This window comes from Nannospalax galili, unplaced genomic scaffold (assembly GCF_000622305.1).
Source record: "Nannospalax galili isolate Female #2095 unplaced genomic scaffold, S.galili_v1.0 scaffold675, whole genome shotgun sequence".
NCBI lineage: Eukaryota > Metazoa > Chordata > Mammalia > Rodentia > Spalacidae > Nannospalax > Nannospalax galili.
In genome coordinates this window covers 1,132,863-1,144,126 of record NW_008337205.1, presented here as the reverse complement: position 1 = coordinate 1,144,126, position 11,264 = coordinate 1,132,863, and positions in this window count along the sequence as shown.

The following is an 11,264-nucleotide window of genomic DNA, read 5'->3' as shown; positions in this document are numbered from 1 at the left end:
TCCAACCCAACCACAGGGCTTCTGTGTCCAGTCAAGGTGCATAAATGCATGCCTCCCTGTCTTTCCCGTCCAGCACAACAAAAATCTCAGACAGAATGCATTAACACAGCTATGGGAAGTAAATCATAGGAAGTGATTTTTAAGGTGGTGGGAATCAAACCATGAATGGACTGTCAAGGTGGATAAAGTGGATAAAGGTGATTCCTGCCAAGTCTGACAACCTGAATTTGATCCCCTGGACCCACATGGTGGAAAGAAAGAAGCAATTCCTGAAAGTTGTCCCCTAACCTCCTGTATTAGTCACTTTTCTGTTGCTGCGACAAAAACATTGACCAAAGTAACTTATAGAAGGAAAAGTTTATTTAAGCATAAGGTTCCAAGGGGCAAGAGTCCATCATGGCAGGAGACAAGGCAGCAGAGGTGGCTGGAATTGGAGCTCTCATATCACCATGCAGGCACAGGAAGCAAGAGCGTGACTTCAGATCCGGCAAGGTTTAAGAACTCTCTAAGCCTGTCCCAGTGATGTGTTTCCTCCTGCATGGTCACACCTCCCAAAACAGCACCACCAACTGGGAACAAAATGTCCAAATACTTGTAGCCTATGGGGGACATTCTCATTCACACCATCACATCACACATGTTATGGCACACACGTGCACCCACACCCTTCCACACACAACAAATAAATAAGTGTGCAAATAAATAAATAAATGTAATTTTAAAAAATTTAAAACCAGGTGTGGTGGGATGTGCTTATAATCCCAGTTCTGGCTAGGTAGAAACAAATGAATTCCTGGGGATTGGGAGCCAGTCAGCCTCGCTTACTTGTGAGCTTCAAGCAGGTGAGTGACTTTGACTCAAAAGATAAGGAAGACAAAATAAAACAGGTGGGCACTGCCTGAAGACAGTTGAGACTTTTGGCTTCCACATGCACACATACACACACCCCTGCAGTCTCACACATGAACACTCTGACATACACATGCACACACACAATTAGGGTACCTAGAGCCAGGGTGGTGATGCATACCTGTAATCCCAGCATTTGGATGGCTAAGGCAGGAAGATCAGAAGTTCCAGGCCAGCTTGGGCTGCATAGCAAGACCCTGTGCCAAAAAAATAAACCAGGGCCATGTGTGGTGGTGCACACCTTTAATCTCTGTGAGATCAAAGCCAGCCTGGTCTACATAGTGAGTTCTAGGCCACCTGGGCCTACAGGAAGACCCTGTCTCAAAAAACAAATAAACAAATCAACAAAACAAGGAAAACACCAAAGATGAGAGGCAGGTAGATCTCTTTGAGTTCAAGTCTCTTTGGTCTACATAGTGAAACCCTGTCTCAAAACAAACCAAAGAAAAACAAAAAACAATGTGGACAGTGTTTGAGGAATGACACATGAGGTTGACCTGTGGTCTCTATATACGTGCACCTGCACACACACACACTCAACATGCATACACATGCACACATTCACATGCACATGCAAAAAAAGAAAAAGAAAAGGCAGTCCTGGCGCACACGGGCTGAACACCAGCTCATCTCTGTATGTGTCAAGTCCCTCTCAGGCCTAAGATCTGAGCGGGTTGAGCTAATTTCCATTTTTACCTGAATCCATAAAGTTCCAAGGTCAAAGCTACCTTAGGTGGTTATTTGACTGTTTGTGTCTACATTCCTGGAATCCAGGTACACAACACAGATAAGCAGTTCATATTTTACAGAATGGGGCTTCAGCCAGAAATTTTTGGGGAGGTTATTTGGTGGTCAGGCTGTGCCAAGCGTGACCTAGGATGCCTGGGTAATAGTCATGGTCATAGAATAAAAAATATTTATGAGTACTCACTGCATGCCAGGGTGCTGTGATAACTACTTTGCATGTGGTGTCTTGTACTGCTCAGAACTTGCTGAGCTAGCTACTGCTGTGACTTCTAACTTCTGGATGTGGAAACAAAGGTTAAGAGAGGTTTAGTAGCTTGTCTAAGCTCACACAGCGGGTGAGAGACAGAGGCAAGCTGGGTATGGTCGTGCACACCGGTCATCCCAGCACTCTGGAGGCAGAGGCTGGAGGAACCTGAGTTTGAGGCCAGCCTGGTCTACACAGCAAGATTCTGTCTCAAGGAAATAAGAGTGGGGCTGGGGTTGTAGCTCAGTTGATAGACATCTTGCCTGGCATGCATGAAGCCCGGGGGTCCATCCTCAGCACTGCATAAACTGGACACGGTGGGGCTAGAGAGATGGCTCAGTGGTTAAGAGCACTGGCTGCTCTTGCAGAGGACTCAGATTTGGTTTCCAGCACCCACATGGCACTCCAGTTCTGGGGGATCCAGTACCTTCTTCTGGCCTCCATAGGCATTGCCTGTGCATGGTACACATACATACATGTAGGCAAAACACTAATACACTAAATGAAATAAAATGAAAATAAATCAAAAAAATCTAAAAACGAGACATGGTGGTAAACACCTGTAATTCCATGAGGTAGAGGCAGGAGAATCAGAGGTTCGAGTTCATCCTCAGCTACATAGTGAGTTTGGAGCCAACCTGTCTCACAAAGAAGAAGGGAGGGAGGGAGGGAGGAAAGAGAGAGAAGGAAAAGGAGAAGGAGAAAGGGAGGGAAGGAAGGAAGGGAGTGAGGGAGGAAGAGAGGGAGGGAAGAAAGGGGGGCACCATGGCACATACCTTTAATTCCAGCAGAAGTAGGCTGATCTCTGTGAGATCAAGGTCAGCAAGTTCCAGGCCAGCTAGGGCTACAGGGAGACCCTGTCTAAAAAAAAAAAAAACAAAGGGAGGGAGGGAGGAGGGAGGAAGGAGGAAAGAAGGAAACATATTTAATACCTTCCCCTTCCCCTTCCCCTTCCCCTTTAGCAGCACCTGCAATGTATCTCTCGACCCTGACTGCACCCAGGCTGCTGTGCAGGACCCAGTTCAGAGCATTCATCAGCAGATGTCCACTTCAGGAACCTGAGCCCCCAGTTGCCCCAGGGAGATGAAGAGGAGGAGGAGGAAGAGGAAGAAGAAGAGGCGGAAGAGGAAGAGGAAGGAGAGGAGGAGTCTTTGAACTTGGTTGTGGCTCAGCCCCTCTCTATAGATTCATGGCTGTGGACAGTTATTCTGAGTCATTTGGAAGGCCATAAATACACATCCAGATGCCTGTGACGGATAATAAACTCAGCTCCAACATATCACTTGAGAGCTCATAAATCTTGCCTGCACTTCTGTCCCTGGGGCCTGTAAATCAGGAGCTCTGTCTGCCTTCTTCCCTGAAGTCCTGAGGGCTCCTACCTGCCATGCTCTACTCTGCACACTCAGACCCCACTGTCAGCCTCCCTCCCACTGTCTTCCAGTCCCTGGCACATCCATCATGTGGCTGACCCCATATCCTGCTGCTGTCTTGAGGGACCCGGTGTCTGTGAAGTTTTAGGGCTCCCTTGTGTAGGCCTGAACACCAGCCACCTCTACCTCTACATCATAGTTCACACAGCCCCATTGGGCTGTAGCAACATGAAATTCTTTCCAAGCACTGGGGATTGAATCTAGGGCCTTCCACTTGCTAGTTAGGTACTCTACCACAGAGCCACACCCCCAGCCCCTCACTGGGGGATTCTAGGCAGGTGCTCTACCACTGAGTCACATTCCTAGCCTCCTTCGTTTATAATCAGTAGGGGCTGAGGACAGAGCCTGGTGTGGCTGGCAGGAATGAGCAGTTGTAGTAATTTCTATTACCAAGGTTAGGCATGTTGGAAGACCCTGAGCATCCTCTCCCATGACTGAAGACAGATGGGATATAAATAACCAGCCTAGTCGCTCTGTCTTGGTTGTCACAATATGTGAAACTCTGCTGTGAGTCTTGCCACCTTCTCTGCCAGGATGGACCTGATAGTGCCTGTAATCATGGGCCAAAATAAATTACTGAAGGAAGAAAAGGAAGGAGGGAGGAAGGAGAAAGAAGGAAGAAAGAGAGGGAGAGATGGAGGGAGGGAGGGAAGGAAAGGTAGAGGGAGGGAAACTATGTTTGTCTGGTTGGTTCTGCCCTAGTTGCTGATCAGGTGGCTTCATTTGCGCTTTCCATGTCTGGACCTCAGCTTGCCCATCTGTGAAATGGGATTAGATGCCTCCCATCCACGCTACAGGCCAGCTACAAATCCTTTGTGAGGGAGAGTGGGGATGGAGGGAGACTGTAAGTCACAGGACCCTCCACTGGGATTTAAACACCTGCCTGTGTCCAGCTCTGGACTACTTTGAGCCACCCTTATGACTCTGGCCCCCAGGCAGGATCCAGATGTTAACCTTGGCCCAGAGGGACTGTCTTGCCTTTCTCTCATCCTATCCTTAAGGGTGAGTGAAATCTGAGACTTGGCTCCTGGTGGAATTCTGTTTTTCCATTGCTTATCCTTAAGGCACCACATAAAATACCAAAAATAAATGCTGTACATGACTCTTATTTCAAGTTGGCCTTTGCCTCTTACCACGACATAGTGATATTTGTTTTTATGTGGACCTTGGTTGGGGACCCTGAGGGGTAGGCCACAGGTGTGTCCTCTAGAATTCCTGGGGCCAATGAGGACTCTTTGAATGCTGGGGTTAAGGGGTGTGGGAAGCGGCCTGGAGGAGGAGGAGGAGGAGGTATACACTGGAAAGATGGACACATACTGGGCCTGCGTAATAGAAGTTGGTCAAGGGAACAAAAGTAAAAGCCAGCTTTCACAGCAGAAGGAAAATTAGTGCACGAAGAGACTGAGCTAAAAGTGTTCTAGCACATTCTAGAAGCCAATTCAGGTTCAGAGAGGCTAGATGTTAGGATGAGGGGGTGAGAGAGGATACCTAGAGAGACCAGGACTGGTGGAAAAAACCTTGAATACAGGCTAAGGAATCCAGGTTTGGGGGGGGCCTCAGTCAATAAGTAGGTACTATCTCCTCCACACAGCTCTCAGTGAGACTGGGACACCCCAGGACACAGCTTCTGTGAACAGTGTCACATAGGAGGCCCTTCCCTCCTGTGCCGGTTTCCTGGGTAAAGGCATTCTTATTTATTTACTGTTTTTATTTTATGCATATAAGTGTCTTGCCTGCATGTATGTAAGTGCACCAGTGTCATGCAGTGCCCTCAGAGGCCAAAAGAGGGCATTGGATCCTCTAGAACTGGAGTTAGGGATACCGGTTAGCCACCATATAGGTGCTGGGATCTGAACCTGAGTCCTCTGTAAGAGCAGCCAATGCTCTTAACTGCTGAGCCATCTCTCCAGCTCCCAAAGACACTCTTGAAAGAATATGAAAGAATTTCCATTAAAAGGGACTCTTAAAAAAACAGTCAACAAAAACAAAACCCTTTCTGTGCCAAAAAATCAAAAAACAGTCAATATTTCCATGATTTTTGTAGAAATTATTCAGGAATATTCTTCATAAGTCACCAGGGATCAAAGAGAATTAAAACCTTCTTAAAGGGAGAGACTTTGGAGTTTCCTCACTCCCACAGAAATTCTTCCAGTATCTCTTGCTCACCCCAAAGAAGGTGGACACAGGACAGAAAGTAGATGCCAAGGGATCTAAGCCGCTTAGTATGTCTGTCCCAAATAACCACGTGAGTGCCTGGCTTCTCTCTCAGCGGGACCAATCCTATACTTGAAACCTCCCTCATCTCTAAAATGGGCATCACCACAAGCCTGCATCCCTCAGAGAAGTTAAGAGGGGTAGTGGGCAGGTGGCCATCCACTGGGACTTCTCTCATAACTGGCCTTGAGCTTGCTGCCTTCACTTCTGGAAAAAAAAAAAAGATCCAGAAAAGGCCGGTCCTCAGGTTTCACCCACCAGATGTGGAGTGTGTTCAAAATTCAGTAATTGCTCCTGCCTGGTGGCGCAGGCCTTTAATCCCAGCACTCAGGAGGCAGACGCAGGCGGATCTCTGTAAGTTCAAGGCCAGCCTGGTCTACATAGTGAGTTCCAGGACAGCTGGGGCTACAGGGAGACCCTGCTTCAAAAAGACAAAAAAAAAAAAAAAAAAAAAAAAAAAAAAAAAAAAAGTTCCAAAAAAAAGAGAGCAAGGTTGAACGGGGGGGCGATTAAAAAAAAAAAAAAAAAAAAAAAAAAAAAAAAAAAAAAAATTCAGTAGTTGCACAAAGAAGAGGAGACTGATGTCAGAGTGGGTCAGGGAATCCCGTGTCCATCTCAAGCAGGAAAAGCTTTTCTTGCTGGGCATTAGGGAGCTGCGAGCGCAGGAGCAGCACCCCGCTGCCCGCCCTCGCGTGGCCCGCCTCCAGCCCCGCAGGCTGCCCTGCTGTTGAGACAATCCGGCTAGACGGGCTGCCATCTTGGCACGTCCCAAGACGCCCCAAGGCCCGGGGATCTTCAAAGAGAAAATGAATGTTTCTTACTAGCAATTAAAGGAAATTATTCAGATAGGAATCTTGTTTCATTATCTACTCATGCTTGTTTTTCAATCCCCGGCCTTTGATTCCTTTCTTCTCTGGGGATTCGCAGAAAGATGTGCTATGAGCCTGGGCAGCCTTCCGGGGCCTAATGAGCCCCGCCGTGGTGCACCTGGCGCCCAGGGAGGAGACTTCTGAGGCTGTGCCTTCCGCCCAGCCCGAGGTCTCCCAGGGTAGCTCTCCCGAGGTGGGCAGTCGTGGGTGGGCCTTGGCCCTGGCTGGCTTCTCCACGGCCCAAGGGAGGAGGTACCAGGCCTGGTGGGGTTATGTTACCAGGGTAGCTCAGCACCTAGGGCGTCCTAAATGGAAGAGAGGGTTGGGAGGGGGGTGGCTTGATGGGAGTCAGGCCCTTCCTGTCATGGTGGGGACCCCCTTTCCACCTCCTACATAAGCACCCCTGAAGTTCCAGCCTTGTCCCCCTCCTCCTCCACTCCACACACTGCAGTCAGTGTCACAGACAGGAGCTGAGTTGATGACCCAGGGTGGTACTGGGCTACTTAGTACTTACCAGCAGCCTCCCCTCGGGCCCAATCCTGCCTCCTTTCCCAAGGCCCTGGCTCCAGTTCCAACACAAATGGCCACCAGCACTTCAACAAAGCCATCAACTTGAAGTGTTCCCCAAAGTCCCTCCAAGGCTGGGGGTAGGTTGGCAACATCTCCAGTTTCCCTAACACCAGGTGGCCCAGAAGGGAGGTCCATGACACCCAGTGACCCTGATGATCTTAATAAATAAGGAGGGAATAATATGGAGATTGCTGTGGGAGTGGGAGTTCCTGAGTACAATCCTAAGCACACAGGTAGAACTGGAGAGTATGATGTTTTGCATTATAATCCCAGCACTGGAGAGGCAGAAACAGGAGAAATCCCAGGGGGTTCACTGGGGAGCCAGTCTAGCCCCATATATCAGTTACAGGTCTCAGAGAGAGACCCTGTCTCAGAAAACAAGGTGGGGCAGGTGTGATGGCTCAGTGGGTAAAGGTACTTGTGGCCAAGCCTGTCAACCTGAGTTCTATTCCCAAGACCTACATGGTAGAAGGAAAGAACTGACTCCCACAAGTTGTCCTCTGACCTCCACATGCACAGACATGCATGCACACCTACACACACACACACACACACACACACACACACACACACACGAGACTCTAGGAGCAAGGAATTGCTTCTGTCCTGTGTGACATGAAGCAAGTTGCTTCACTTCTCAGAGTCTCAGTTTTCAATTCTGTAGAATGGGACTAGAAGGTCTAGCCCTACTTTTAAGACAGTTGTGGGGATAAATCTCAATAAAGGAATTGAGGATGCTTTGTAATTGAATCAAAGGGTGATGTACTATCTACATAGCCTGCTCATCTATCCATCCAACTACTCAGCAACCACGTATCCCTCCATCCATCCATCCATCTGCTCACCCATCCAATTATCCAGTTAGAAGGGTATTGTGGTCTGGATATGAAATTTCCTCCAAAAACTTGTGTTCAGGGCTTGGTCCCCAGCTGCTGGCTCTTTTTTTTGGAAGGTTCTAGAAGCTTCAGGAGTTTCTAGAGTTTGGTGTGACCTAGCTGGAGGGAGCAGGTCTTAGGGTGTATCTTGCTCTTGCCCATTTCCTGTTCCACCCTGTGCATCCTGTCCATCATGAGAGGCACAGCCTCTTCCTCCACGTGCTCCTGCCTTCATGGTGTTTTGGCCCCAAGCACATGTGGCTAAATAACTGTGGGATGAAGGCTCTGAAACTCTGAGCCAAAATAACTCATTTGCCCTATAAGTTGTTTCTATCAGACGTTTCATCATAGCAATGCAAAAGTGACTAACACAGGTGTTGCTTAAGGGCAGAGGTAAAGAGGCAGCTCAACATCCAGGGCAGATTGAAAATCTTATAGCTGGCAGATGCCTTTAATCCTAACACCCAGGAGGTGGAGGCAAAAAGCATCAGGAGTTCAAGGTGATCCTCAAGTATATCATGAGTTTGAGGCTAGCCTGGAGTACAATGAGATCCTGTTTCAAAAGAGTTTGCCCCCCCCACCCCAGAGACAGGTAGATCTCTGTGAGATTGAGGCCAGCCTGGTCTATATTCCAGACCAGCTGGAGTTACAAGGAGACCCTGTCTCAAACAAAACAAAGCAAGCAAACAAACAATCTGACAACAACAACAAAAAAAATCACATACAAAAGAAAAAGAAAAGAGAAGCCTAGGACTGGAGAGATGGCTCAGTGGTTAAGAGCACTGGCTACTTTTGCAAAGGACCCAGGTTCGGTTCCCAGTCCCAACATGTCAGCTAACAACTGTTCTTAACTCCAGTTCCAGGGAATCTGATGCCCTCTTCTGACCTTCATGGGCCTTGCACACACATCATGCACTTACATACATGCAGGCAAAGCACTCATACGCACAAAATAAAAATAATTTTTTAAAGTTGCTGTCCTGTGTCTGTTGCACACCCTGCCCCCCAACGGGAGGCTCACAACCTTTCCAAGCAGGCAACTCATCACTTCACAGATGTGCTCTGACTTGGGCTGTGGGTCTCTGTTAGCCCTGGTTCTGCCCTCTGGTCCCCTGCTGTCCTAGAATATCCCTACAGAAACATGAAACAAGAGTGCTGCCCCTGAGCTGCCTCCTCTCCAGCCTGGGTAGTTCATGCTGCTCCCTCACCTACAAAGACCCGCTCAGCACCAGGGGTCAGCCTGGTGCAGAAAACCAAGTGCTCATGGATGTCCCAAGGGGGAAGGCAAGTCAAGAGATCAGAGGAAAGAAACAACCTTGAGTGCTAACTTGGGGTCTTCACCTCACTCCTGGCCTTGACCTTCCAGATGTTAACTTTCTCCAGCCCCTAGCCCCCAAATCTTGATTTGGTTGTATCAGCTTCTATTCTTTAAAATTGCCTTTTAAATTATGTGTATGTGTGCGCAGGTGCTTGGTGAAGTCAGAGATGTTAGATCCCCTGGAGCTGGAGTTACAGGCAGTTGTGAGTGCTGGGAATGGACTTGGGTCCTCTGCAAGAGCAGCATGTGCTCTTGAATGCTGAGATGTCTCTCCAGCCCCCTGCCTAGGTTTTTAAAGTAGGTTCTTTGGCTTGAACTCAGGTCTTCATGCCTGTATACTGAGTGTGTTACTAAGCACCTTCCCAGCCTGCATTTTTTTTTTTTTTGTAACTCAATGCTGTTTTTCTTTCTTTTGTTTTTTTTGAGACAGGGTCTCCTCATAGCCCCAGCTGAACTGGCACTCACTATGTAGACCGGGCTGGCCTCAATCTGACAGAGATTCGCCTACCTCTGCTTCCCCTTGAGTGCTGGGACTAAAGGTGTGTGCCACCACACCCAGTATGTTTTATTCTTTCAAATTTTTATTTATTTTTATTTTTGTTTATGAATGTTTTGCTTGCATGTAAGTGCACCATGTGTGCAATGCCTGTAGCGGCCAGAAGAGGGTGCTGGATCCCTGGAACTGGAGTGACAGGTGTTTGTGAGTCACCTGATGTGGGTTCTGGGAATTGAAGTCAGGTCCTCTGCAAGAGCAGTATGCATTCTTAACCACCGAGCCATCTCTCCAGCCCACAGAGCCTTGAACTCTTAGCTCCAGTCAAGGAACTGAGGTAACCTTGGACAAATCACTTCTAACCCTTCGGTGTGTCCAACCTGTGGCCCATGGGCCAAATGTGACCGAGAATGGCTATGAATGTGGCCCAACACAAATATCATAAACTTATTTAAAACGTTATGAGCATTTTGGGGGGGATTGAATCAGTCAGTAAAGTGCTTGTCACGTGAGCATGAGGACCTGAGTTAAACACCTAGAGCCCATGTGAAAATCTGGGAATTGTTGTACATGCTTATAATCCCAGTGCTGAGGAGATGGAGACAGGTGGATCCCTGGGGCTCACTGGGTGGCCAGCCTAGCCAAATCAGTGAGTTCGAGGCCAATGAGAGACGCTGCTTCCCCATGTGATGAACAAATGTACACACACACACACACACACACACACACACACACACAGAGGGAACATTTTAAAAATCCTTTTTAGGGGCTGGAGAGATAGTTGCTGTTGCTTGGGACCCGGGTTCAATTCCAGCACTCACATGGTGGCTAACAACCATCCAGAACTCCAGTTCCAGGGCCTCCAACACCCACCTCTGGCCTCTATGGGCTTTGCATGACACAGGTGCTACATACATGCAGGCAAAACACTCATGTACATATAATAAAAATAAATAATTTTAAAATCTTTTAAAAATCTTGTACAAGAGCAGCAAGTTATCTTAACCACTGAACCATCTTTCTAGCTCCAAGATTATTTTTTTTTTTTGAGACAGGGTCTCATGTATCCCAAGCTGGCCTCGAGCACACTATGTAGCTAAGGATGACCTTGAATTGCTGATCTTCCTGCATTTACCCCCCAAGTGTGTGAATCACAGGCTTGTACCACCATGCCTGGTTTATGTGGTGCTGAGGATGGAACCCATGGCATCATGCATGCTAGGTAAGCACTCTACCAACTGAGCTATAACCCCACCTTTTTTTTTAAAGGTTCTTTTATTATTAAATGTTTTTTATACTTTATTTATTATTTTTATGTGTATGAATGTATTGCTTGCGTGTAGATAAGTGCACCCATGTCATGCAATGCCCTTGGAAGACAGACGAGGCCGTCGGATCCCCTGGACCTGGAGTTACAGACAGTTGTTAGCTGCCATGTGGATGCTGGGCCATCTCTCCAGCCCAGCCCCAGCTTTTTCATATACTTAAAAATATATGGCTCAGCAGTTAAGAACACTGGCTGTTCTTGCAGAAGACCCAGATTTGAATCCCAGCACCCACATGGCAGCTAACAACTGTCTGTAACTCCAGTTCCA